The sequence below is a fragment of the Muntiacus reevesi genome, chromosome 4 (assembly GCF_963930625.1).
Source record: "Muntiacus reevesi chromosome 4, mMunRee1.1, whole genome shotgun sequence".
NCBI lineage: Eukaryota > Metazoa > Chordata > Mammalia > Artiodactyla > Cervidae > Muntiacus > Muntiacus reevesi.
Window position 1 is genome coordinate 104,303,273 of NC_089252.1, and position 13,086 is coordinate 104,316,358.

Here is a 13,086-nt window from a genome sequence, read left to right on the forward strand (position 1 = left end):
TAGCCGTTCCCTTCTCCAGGGGATCTTCCCAACCCAGGGATCAAACCCGGGTGTCCTTCATTGCAGGTGGATTCTTTACCAGCTGAGCCACCAGAGAAGCCCATGAATATTGGAGTGGGTAGCCTATCCCTTCTCCAGGGGATCTTCCTGACTCAGGAATCAAACCACGGTCTCCTGCACTGCAGGCAGATTCTTTACCAGCCCAGCTACCAGGGAAGCCTCTATCCCTCAGAAGAATTCCCCATTAATCCATTGAAGAATTTCTTTCTGATGCTTTCCTTCTGTTGTTTAGTCGCTCAGTCTATACATATATGTATATACCTTCTCTGGTAGAAACAGCAGTGAGTCCTCTTTACACGCCATTTTGTAAACCCCTTCCTAATTTCATTTTAGTGTATTTATTTCCAAACAAATTACTTACAAATTCAGGAAAAACTACAAAGCACATCACTTAAAGGCTGTTATAGTTATAGTTACATATTGTTATAAATAGTTATAAATAATAATATTATAATTAAAAAAATTTTTTATTGGAGTATAGTTGGTTTAAAATGTTGTGTTACACCAGTCAGAATGGCAGCTATCCAAAATTCTACAAGCAATAAATGCTGGAGAGGGTGTGGAGAAAAGGGAACCCTCTTACACTGCTGGTGGGAATGCAAACTAGTACAGCCCTATGGAGAACAGTGTGGAGATTCCTTAAAAAACTGGAAATAGAACTGTCATTTGACCCAGCAATCCCACTCCTGGGCATACACACTGAGGAAACCAGATCTGAAAGAGACACGTGCACCCCAATGTTCATCACAGCACTGTTTATAATAGCCAGGACGTGGAAGCAACCTAGATGCCCATCAGCAGACGAATGGATAAGGAAGCTGTGGTACATACACACCATGGAATATTACTCAGCCATTAAAAAGAATTGATTTGAATCAGTTCTAATGAGATGGATGAAACTGGAGCCCATTATACAGAGTGAAGTAAGCCAGAAAGATAAAGACCAATACAGTATACTAACGCATATATGGAATTTAGAAAGATGGTAACGATAACCCTATATGCAAAACAGAAAAAGAGACACAGAGGTACAGAACAGACTTTTGGACTCTGTGGGAGAAGGCGAGGGTGGGATATTCTGAGAGAACAGCACTGAAACAATATACTATCAAGGGTGAAACAGATCACCAGCACAGGTTGGATGCATGAGACAAGTGCTCAGGGCTGGTGCACTGGAAAGATCCAGAGGGATGGGATGGAGAGGGAGGCGGAAAGGGGGATCGGGATGGGGAACACATGTAAATCCATGGCTGATTCATGTCAATGTATGGCAAAAACCACTACAATATTGTAAAGTAATTAGCCTCCAACTCACAAAAATTAATGGAAAAAAATAAAGATTTTGAACAACTGAAAAAAAAATTAAATTAAGTATTAAGTTCCTAAATAAAATAAAATAAAATGTTGTGTTAGTTTCAGGTGTATAGCAAAGTGAATCAGTTATACATACACATATTTCGATTCTTTTGTAGATTCTTTTTCCATATAGATCATAAGAGAGTACAGAGTAGAGTTCCCTGTGCTATATAGTAGGTCCTTTTTAGCTGTCTATTTCATATATAGAAGTATACATATGTCAATCCCAATCTCCCAATTTATCCCTCTCCCCTATAATTAATTTGCTAAGGCACACAAAACTTGCTAAACACTTGATAAGTTTAGCCTCATTTACTCTTGACAACATGATGAAGTGAGGAGGATGACTGTACCCACTTTAAAGATAAGATGACTGAGGCAGACCAAGCATAGGTATTTCACCCATGTTCTCACAGGTATCAAGTGGCAAATACTGAAGGTGAATCAAGCTTAAGTCTCTTAATCTACACCTTCTGCTTCTACAGAATTGTTCCCTTTGTGTGTTTGAGGTTGAAACTCCAGCTCAACCCTCATGTGGTACCAGACCTGCCTTCTGAATATGCTGGGTAGACATGATTTCTCAGAAACATAAAAAGTTCTAAACATGCTATCATCTTGAGGGTGAAGAGGCCATTATGCTCAGCCACTGCTATGCTCCTGTTCAGCTGGGGATCCTGTTGGCTTTGCTATGGGTTAGGAAATGTTAGAAGAAAAGGGCTGAGCAGAGCACAGGTCTGGATCCCCAGGATGGCACCCTTCATTCAAACATTTTATGGAAGGCTGTCTTGGTGCCTAGCACTGGTGGAGCAGAGGTTAACTAGATGAGCATGACCCCTGCTTCCTGGAGCCTCTGAGCTGACAACTACAAAGTAGCAAAATCAACATTATAGAGAAGCACACAGAAGAGAGTCAATCACTTGGCTATCCTGAGGAAGAGTTACTGCAGCTGAACCCTGAAGGATGAGGAGCAGTTAGCTAGAGAAAAGAGGGGTTAAAGACTGTGTCCAGCAAAGCAAGGAATGTAAGTAAAGGCTTAAAGTCAGAGTTAGATCCATTCCAGGAAGTGCAAATAGTTAAGAATGGCTGGAGTAAAAGGCTGGGGGAGAGTGATGAGGGGTAGGGTGGTATGAGATCAGAAGAACGGGCAGAGGGACGGTCACATAAGACCTTGGGAAGGAGTTGAGACTTTATCCAACAGACAAGTGGTCACAGAGGCCTTTTAAGCAGGGGGACACTGGATGGACACAGATTCATGCTTCCTCCCCGTGCCGCTAAATAAGGACCCTCATAGTTAAGTTTATGCCAGCTTCTCCTTGCCAACAAACAAGAGAGGATATGTGTGCCTCTGAAGCCAGATCTGTCACAGCACTGGCTGTACTGTTTACAGAACCTCTTAGTGTTTAATACAGGGCTCAGGGTAAGGAAATGCCAGCCCTTTTGTTATCCAGAAAGGACCAGGACCCTCCCAGGGCATTTCCAAACAAAAGCCAGCTGGTTTAAATTTGGTGTACCAACCCCAAACCAGGTTGGGACCATGTGGCTTCTGGCTTCCTGGTGACAGCTTTGCACAGTGCTAATTAACATGCATCGTCACTCCTGTCCACTCCACCCTCCTGGCCAAGGCCAGAGACTCGCCCATCCCAGTGGAAACAGCCCAAGGGGCCGATGAGACCATACGTTAGCTCAGGATTCTGAAGCGGGGCCCATGTGCACCATGGCACTCCCTCAGAGTTCAGGCACTACCTACAGGGAGGTCCATCCAAATCGCTCTTCATGCAAGGCTTCCAGGTGGCTCCTCTTGGAGGCACAGTGGGAAAAACATGCTTTAAAGAAGATTGCTGGATGACAGAAGCATCCACAGTTATCATCCCTCCGTAAACCATGACTGTAAACAGTGTCTGAATAGGAAAGAAAGCATTTCATCTCTTCTCTAGTAGATAAACCTTTGGCTCTGCATGAAGGGTCTTACAGAGACAAACACCACAGAGGACAAACCAAGAAATGTGTTGCAATGTTGAAAGGAAGAAGAGAGACTCCAAGGTTCTGGATCAAGGGGATACCCACGTGAGCAATTCACAGTACAGTACTATTCCTATTTTGGGTCCTGTACTAAATGTGCAGTAAAGACAGCCTCTCTTGGGAGGAGTTTTTCTCGGTTGTCTGTGTTTTCATTCTGATCCTCAAAGCCAACAGTAAAAATCCCTGATTTGGGCTTTCCAAAATAGGGCCAAGAGAAGAGAGGGAATAAATAGAAAGAGGGGGATGGGAGAGACAGATTCTCAGTATAGAGGGGGAGTGAGAAGAAAAAGCAGTCACACATTTGGAAAGGGATGGAGCTGAGGGATCATCCTCACTTGGCCTTGCTTATCATAATCAAAGTTCTGAAAAGTTACAAAAAGCTGGCTTCTCCCCAGAGCAACAGACTCATAGCCAGTTGTATACCTGACACCTCCACAGGGATGACTAGCAGGATTCTCAGACTGAACTCGTCCAAAGCCAACTCCTGATTTCCCTGGCCAAATCCATTCCTCCCCCATGGGGTCTTTCCCATCTCAGCCGATGACGCCACTATCCAAATGGGCCAAAACCTTCAGAATTATCCTTGACAGCCATCATTTCCTCAACCCACCCCATCGCTAATCCACCAGCATGTTCTTCTGGCCCTATCTCTAAAATATGCCTCAAGCCTAATTCCCCATCTCCACTGCTCTGGCCCTACTCCAGACTCCACTGTCTCTGCCCCAGGGCACAGCAATAGACCCTGGCCCCACAAATCCCCTTCCTTGTTATCTAGACGTCTGACAGCAGCCACAGGAGCCTCATGAAGTATGAAGCAGATCATCTCCACGCCTAAAATTTTAAAACAGCTTCAACTTAGAGTTTCTTCTACTCAGATTTCTTCCCTGACCTCCAAGACTCTCCCTCACCAGGCCCCCGCCTACCTGGATGACCTCATCCCCGTCTGCTCTTCCACACCAAGCCCATCCACTTGACCCTCCCCAGGCACTTGCCCTTGCTGTACCCTCTGCCTGGCACACCATTTATCCAGTTTTCTAAGGATGGCTCCTTTGACCATTCAGGGGTCAACTGTCCGAACTCATTTCCTCTCATTTCACCTGGTCTTTACTTTCTTCCTAAGATTCATCCATATAGAATTCTGATTTACTTGTTTATTTTGTCCTCTATCACTGGAATATTGGCTCCACAAAATGTTACAAAAAGCTGGTGCCCATGTTATCCAGAGCAGTATTCCCAGAACCAGCAGACAGGTCTGTGAGAGCCATCACTGAAGCGAGGACATTCACCAAGGTCTTACTGTGATTCACTTGCCTCTACACTTGGGTAACACAGCAGCTCAACAGGGGTGTATGCTCATTGTATAAGGAGGAAACAGAAACAAAAGAATTCAGTTATTTGTCCTGGATCAATCTGAATCCAGATTCATTTGATTCAGAAATCTGCTCTTAACAACTGAAGACAACGCCTCTTCCTATAAAGGGAAGGGACATCACAGCTGCTCAGAGGCCCTCCCCTGGAAAGATACCCCTAATGGGCTGTTTGTATCTCTGTGGCTGGGACAGGTTGAAGATGGGGTAGGGAAGTATATGATTGCCCTATGAGGTTCCTGGCAAATGCACAGAAGTTAGCACCAGCAGTATACCCAAAACAATACCAAAGTTCTAACTTACATTTCAGTATCCAGACCAGGGATGCAGATGTAGAAAAAGTAAGAAAAGCTGGAACTATACAAATAATATGAATGATGTATACTGCAAAGCTTAAAGCAAATCTAATCACCTAACCTCAACCCATTAAACTGCAAAACTTTTGTGAAAGAGTCTCTTTTGTTTTCAAATGTTTTTCATAGAAGTTTTAGTTAACAAATGTACGTTTTGATGAATAACAGGAAGTCGCTAAGGACTGGACTCTGGCTGTAACCAGAGATGCTTCCCTCATTCTCCTTCTGCATTCAACTGGCCACTTATCCTCCCCTTCCTCCACCTCTTTTTATTTCTTTTAAATCCTAGCTCTTGAATGTTTATTCTCTTCTTTAGTGCCTTTTTGGACTTCATATATCATGTAAGAAAACAGAATCAGCAATCATTTGGTAATTACCAAGGAGTAATTAATGCTAAAATTAGCCACCTATTACAAATGGTCTGCTCATTTTTCTCCATAACATCAATTTATTTACCTTATTCTCTTACAGAGCCTCCTGTGAACTCTGGGTTACACTACTCAGTGTGATAAACCACATGCAGGCTGGTGCTTTATACTTCTGATATTTTACTACCCTTACTTGAGAGATTTCTTAAGAGTTCCACATCTAAGAGTTGCCTCTGCATGAGATGCTACAAAAGCAGACCATTGAACACTCCACTTTGCAATGACACCAGATCTGAGGGACCCCAGAGTCTGGTCCTTGGTGGGAAACCATGGCTATCTACCTTGTCAGATAAGGTCCTAGTTCTACCTTCAGTGTGAATGAGCACTGCTCCCTTTGAGTCTTTTCAAAGACTCGCTTCCCCTCTGACATAAGGCAGGATGAAAACAGTGACCAAGTTCCAGTCTTCTCAGGGCAGTAAGGTGGGCAGTGATGTTGCTGGTGTTAGCTGGTGTGCATCCCCTTGGGGAGCAGCAGTGTTCTGGGAAGATCCTCACAGTAGTCTGCCCCATCTCCATCCTCTTTATCACTACACACTACTGAAAAATCACTTTTTTCTATAGAAAGAAATGTAGTTTATAAACAATTTTCTACCTCCACATCACCTTGGAATCTTACAAAGAACAGTCCGAGGGCCCTGAGAGGTGAAGGGCACATGTCTGACGAACTGGAAAGGACAAACCAAGGAAGAATGACCACTCCGGTGGGGAGCCAGGGTCCTCAGTGGGCCTGGGGCATCTGAAGAAGAGGGCTCCTAAGTGTGAAACGACCAGTATCAGCCAGAACCTCTGATTTAGGAGCAAGCCTTTTTGTGCATGAATAATATGAAATTTTTAATCTCAAATTTCATGTTAGAAAACAATCTAAAGGGTCACACTGTGGAGCCAGGAATGCTGACTTGCCTGCAGCCCCTCTTGGTCTCCTCAGAGAGCCTTAATGTCTCCATTTGTAAAATGTCAGAAAGTGGACCACATGCCTACACAAGCTGAAGCAGGACCATTTCTGGAAGGCCGGGTGTAAGTCCCAGCCCCAGTCTTTATTAGCTATGGACCATTAAATTCCTTTCTCAACAGCTACATTTCCTTTCCTAGAGTCTCTAAAATCATGGGAAACATTCTTCTATGAACGACAACTTTCTTTTCCCTACAGGGAAGCAACCTCACACCCAGGTGAAGAGTTAGGCTCAGACATCAGATCAACTGGGCCTGAATCTGGCTCTGCCACCTGCTAGCTGGCAACCTGGGGTAAGCTGGTAGTCTCTCTCAGTCTCAGTTTCCTTCCTTTTCATGCACCCTATCCAGCTGTAATGAGGGTCAAAAGAGAAATATACAAAAAAGTACTCTACACTTTACCTGGCACTTACTAAGCAGTTGTCACCCTTAGTTGTTATTAACAACAGTAACACCACCTAAATCTTCACAACTCTTACTCTTTCCACTATAATTCTCAAGTTCTACGGAATGTACACAAAAATGTCTCTGTTAATGGATAAATGAATAAAAAAGGTACCATGAGTGCACGCACACACACACAAGAATATTATTCAGAATGAGAAAGAAGGAAATCCTGCTATCTGCAACAACATCTATGGACCTTGAGTATATCTTGCTAAATGAGACAAGTGAGATAGAGAAAGACAAATACTGTATCATATCACTTCAATGTGGAATTTTTAAAAAGTTAAAATCATAGCAACAGAGTCAGAAGAGGGTTAAGCAGGGGCTGGGAATTGGGGAGCTGGAGAGCTATTAGTCAAAGAGTACAAAAAAAAAAAAAAAAGAATTACACAAAGGTATCAGAATAAATGCCAATTGCCTTCTTCTACCTTTTCTGAAATAGCAAAACAAATTTAATTGCCATTTTCCCCTACTCTAAACAATCATTCTGGCTTCATAAATTTGACACTTGGAAATGTATAGTGAGGTTAAGAGACTTCTAGTGGAAAAATGCTATGGGTCTGAACTTCCAAGGAGGGCTCAGGCCACCAGCTCTCTTTCAAACAAGGAGAGAATGACCATGAGTTTATTAAAAAGGGACAGGTTAAGCGGACAACCAAGAGAGACTCATGTGCCGTTTCCATTCGACCTAATGATGACGGATAGGTTGAGAACCAAACACAGAGACCCCTCTTTATTTGCACAGCTGGAAAACACTCCATTTACCATGAGTTCTGAAGGAGAATCAGGCAGTGCTTATTTAAAATCTTGGCACAGTGAACATTACAGAAGGTCATCGAGGCTTTATGGAGTATCTGGGCTAGTTGGCCCCTCTTTCAGTTTTCTCAGTTCACTTGTTTATCCAACAGTGTGAACGTAGAATTTTAAATTCCAGTAAGCCATTCTACAGTGGCAATGATTGCTTTAATGTATTTAAAATGGGGTTTGCTGCTTTGCCTCATTAGGGCTGGTTCCCTCAAGATAGGACCTACTTATGCATAAAATGAGACAAACCAATGAGCTCCAGGCCTCTCTGGATTTTGCTAGCGGAATGGAGGAGGCAGAGAACTCCTGTGAGGGCTATGAATATGCCCAGATACTTATTTCCAGAGGTCCACTGACTTGAGAACTGTCTCAGGACTACCAGGCTTCCAAGCAAGAAGTTTTGCATCAATAGCAGGTCCTTGACCACTGACCCGGGGACAATGTGCTGGCCGTGACGACTCCTGCTCCTCCCCAGGGTCACTCTGGTCAGTCAGTCAATAGGTTTCTCTCTGGGCTTCCCTGGATCCGCTCTGGTCCCCAAATGCTAATGTTTCATTTCACTGAAGAACTTGGCTGAGTCAGGGCAAAAATATGTGGTGGGTGGGGAAGAAGCCTCCCTGGACCTCATGTCACTTGAGATGAAAAATGTTATGCTGCCTCCATACTATAACAATCTGAGAGTATAAACAATGATTTAATTAATGACCATAGAAGAATACTTGCTCACCGACGTTACGTGGGCTAAACCTCATAACTGACGCAACACAAAGCCGATGTTTATATGGGCACAGATGACTGGAACCTGACATTTTGATGGCAACTGCTACTTTGAAGAGTGGCAAACAATGACATTTATTCTCAAAGACCTTTAGAAGAGAAGCAGAGTAGGGAGGTGGAATTATTGTGAGGGACTGACTCTGGCAGGGAAGGAAACAACTGGATTTGGACAGGAAGAGAAGGAGAATCACAGCAGAATCAAGCGGCTGGGTCAGCTAAGCAGCTACTATTACCTCCTTGGATTTTCCAAGTGCTGCGCTCAGAACTTACAAATCTATATTCTATGGCCAGGCCCTGAAATACTCTGAGCTGACTAAAATGTCTTCAAAAGGATGCTTCAAGGATTCTTATAAACAATGACTAAAACTAAATTATGGTGTAATATTAGTTGATTAAGACAAGACTTCAACTTCAGTAATTTTCATCAGCTGGACACAGACAGTGGTAAAAACAATATCCCATGACTAAATGCATACTCGCTGATGGGAAGAATTGCAGTCTGATGTGGCAGAAATAACAGAAAAACTTTTAAAAATTAAAAAAAAAATGGAAAGGAGTCTTTTTTCAAGACCACAAAATCAAGGAAAAATTAGGGAAAGTGTAGCTCGTTCAAATGTCAACAAAGTTCCAAAAATTATTCAATGGTCTCTTTAGTCAGAGGCAATCTAAGATCCATGCAGCCTTCATCTCCCTGTGCCTACTTTTTTTTAATATCCCCCCCTCAAATGAAGCCAAGTCTGAGACAATCAGAATTACTGATACCTTTGAGTGAGGTGGGCCAGCCAATAAGCTAAAATAATTGAACATGTTATTCTAGAGATTCAAGGAAATGTTCAAATCTTTCAAGCAGAGTTCTACTTTTTAGATGAGGAAGTTGAGACTTGCTTCAAGTAGAAGCAGATAATTAAAGACAAAGTGAAGCAAAGAAAACTGAGGCAGAGGTTTACTTGCTTGGCTATACACAAATATTCTGAAAAGTTTCCATATCCACTTACCCTCAATGCTGAGTCCTGCAGAGCATCTTTGTTGGTATTTTTCTTTGCGGGCTTATCTTTGCCTATGCAGTTCAGGATGGGGAAGACCTTGCCCAATCTGGGTGTCATAATTTTGCAGGGGGGAGGAAGAAGGAGGCTTAAAATCAGAATTGAGAGTTGCTAATCAGTTAGGATATTAAGAAGAGGTGGCAAGAATACATAGCAGAACTATGCAAAAAATATTTCATGACCCAGATAACCAAGATGATGTGATCATTCACCTAGAGCCAGACATCCTGGAGTCCAAAGTCAAGTGGGCCTTAGGAAGCATCACTACGAACAAAGCTAGTGGAAGTGATAGAATTCCAGTTTTACTTTTCCAAATCCTAAAAGATGATGTTGTTAAAGTGCTGCACTCAATATGCCAGCAAATTTGGAAAACTCAGTAGGGGCCACAGGACTCGAAAAAGTCAGTTTTCATTCCAATCTGAAAGGCAATGCCAAAAAATGTTCAAACTACTGCATGATTGCACTCATCTCACATGCTAGCAAAGTCATGCTCAAAATTCTCCAAGTCAGGCTTCAACAGTACATGAACTGTGAACTTCCAGATGTTCAAGCTGGATATAGAAAAGGCAGAGGAACCAGAGATCAAATTGCCAACATCCATTGGATCATCGAAAAAGCAAGAGAGTTCCAGGAAAGACATCTACTTCTGTTTTATTGAGTATGCCAAAGCCTTTGACTGCATGGATCACAACAAACTGTGTATAATTCTTAAAGAGACAGGAATACCAGACCACCTGACCTGCCTCCTGAGAAATCTGTAAGCAGGTCCAGAAGCAAGTTAGAACCAGACATGGAACAACAGACTGGTTCCAAATCAGGAAAGGAGTATGTCAAGGCTATATATTGCCATCCTGCTTATTTAAGTTATATGCAGAGTACATCATGCAAAATGCTGGACTGGATGAAGCACAAGCTGGAGTCAAGATTGCTGGGAGAAATACCAATAACATCAGATATGCAGATGATACCACCCTTATGGCAGACAACAAAGAAGAACTAAAGAGCCACTTGATGAAAGTGAAAGAGGAGAGTCAAAAAGTTGGCTTAAAACTCAACATTCAGAAAACTAAGATCATGGCATCTGGTCTGATCACTTCATGGCAAATAGATGGGGAAACAATGGAAAAAATGAGAGATTTTATTTTTTTGAGCTCCAAAATCATTCCAGATGGTGACAGCAACCATGAAATCAAAAGATGCTTGCTCCTTGGAAGAAAAGTTATGACCAACCTAGACAGCTTATTAAAAAGCAGAGACAACAAATGTCCATCTTAGTCGAGGCTATGGTTTTTCCAGTAGACATGTATGGATGTGAGAGTATCAAGAAAGCTGAGCACTGAAGAATTGATGCTTTTGAACGGTGGTGTTGGAGAAGACTCTTAAGAGTCCCTCAGACTGCAAGAAGATCAAACCAGTCAATTCTAAAGGAAATCAGTCCTGAATATTCATTGGAAGGACTGATGCTGAAGCTGAAACTCCAATACGTTGGCCAGCTGATGCGAAGAACTGACTCATTGGAAAAACCCTGATGCTGGGAAAGATTGAAGGCAGGAGAAGGGGACGACAAAGGATGAGATGGTGGGATGGCATCAGCAATTCGATGGACATGAGTTTGAGCAAGCTCTGGGTGTTGGTAATGGACAAGGAAGCCTGGCTAGCTGCAATCCATGAGGTCACAAAGAGTCGAACACTACTGAGCAAATGAACTGAACTGAATCAATCTCAAACGGAGAAGATATAAGCTCATTTTTTCACGCAGCTGTTATATGAACAAGTGAGTATGCTAGGCATGGGATGGGAGAAGGCAATGGCAACCCACTCCAGTACTCTTGCCTGGGAAATCCCATGGACAGAGGAGCCTGGTAGGCTACAGTCCATGGGGTCGCTAAGAGCTGGACATGACTGACATGACTTAGCAGCAGGCATGAGACAGCTATTTTTGATAGGCACATGCCCTAGCAGAGAAAGTCTATGTATAGACAAGAAAAATGCCATGGGATATAGAAATAAACCAAGAAGAAAAAGAAAAACAAAAGCACAGCCCCCTTGTCAATCATTAGATACATGAGAGTTCCTTCCCGCTCTAGGTTCTGACTCACTCTCCTGTCTCCAGAACACTCTTTAATTTCAGGGAGCAACTATGCTTGCTTGCAACTAAAATAACTTTGTCTTAAGTTCACCAAACTAAAGCTGGGACCTGCCAGCCCTTCCTTGAGTCCCATCTCTTCCACTAACATACACTGGAACTTTTATAAAGGATGCCTTAGCAGGCAATGTACAACTACACTACCCGTATCTACCAAAACCAATTTACTGCACAGCAGGACACAGTTCAGTACAGTTCAGTCGCTCAGTTGTGTCTGACTCTTAGCGACCCCATGGACACATCTTCCTTTATTAGTATTGATAGTTGATTTACTCATTTTTCAAACCTTAAAGAAGCAGCCACTCTATGTACAGCAGGAGACTGGGGTCTGTCAGAGTGCTCAAGAGGAAATCAGATTGACAGGCTGCTCTCAGGGACCATGTAGCATCAGAGCAGAGATAAGACATAACCACAGATCAGTATATCACCAGGAAATCATATGCGGCATTTTTGTACCAGGCACTGAACTACCAGCTTTACCTGCATGGCCTCATGTCATGCTCACAGCATGTGTCTGGGGCAGGTATCATCATTACCCCTGTTTTTAGGTGATATAACTCAGACTCAGGTAGGTCTGGTAGCACCCACTACCATAATTAGTATTTGGTAGAAGCTGGATCTGAACTCAAGGAGTCTGGGTTAATACTCAAGGAATCTAGATTCCCCTACCTATCTACCTTCTATGTTTTGCCTTTATTGGTTGTGTGTAGAATGAAAAGAAGTCCTTCATATATTGGAGGCCCTATTCCTTCCCACCCTGTGCCTTTCCCAAAGCTCTGTTTCCAACACACATCAGAGGATCATTCATCAACTAATGATGAACGTAGAAAAGTCAACCATTATTGAGTACTTCCTATGTCCCAGCACTTAACTAGGCACCTAATCTGTACCATTTCAATTTTTAGCCCTCATATTCAATAAGAATCAAAGGAAAAGCTATTATTACCCTCTCCACCTTGAAAATCAGACCACTGAAGCAGGCTAATAAAAGTAACTAAGTTAGTTATGTAGGCTAAGTTATGCTATGAGAACAGAGCAATCTGGAAATCTCAGTGGCCTAAAACAAAGGTTCATCAAACAGACTTTATATCCATCATGGGTTGGCAGATGGCAGAGGACAGGGTGAGTGGAAAAGAAGAATCCTGCCTCATGTGGCCACTCAGGACCCCAGGCTATCTCATCTATCCTATTATGTCACTTCAGAGTTCACAAGAGCAGAAGAGAGTGTAGACACCACCACATCAGCCCATATGTGTTTTAGCTCATAAATGACCCAGGCTGGATTTGCTTAAAGCCTACTGGCCTACTGAACTAGTGCAAGGTGGCTGGGAACGGTGA

General features: G+C 42.9%; 1 protein-coding gene across 1 annotated transcript in view; it reads right to left on the minus strand.

The window, feature by feature from the left end:
• Window positions 1–13,086, minus strand: part of CACNA2D3 (calcium voltage-gated channel auxiliary subunit alpha2delta 3) — an 838,234-nt gene that overhangs the window by 260,147 nt on the left and 565,001 nt on the right. The window lies entirely within an intron of this gene.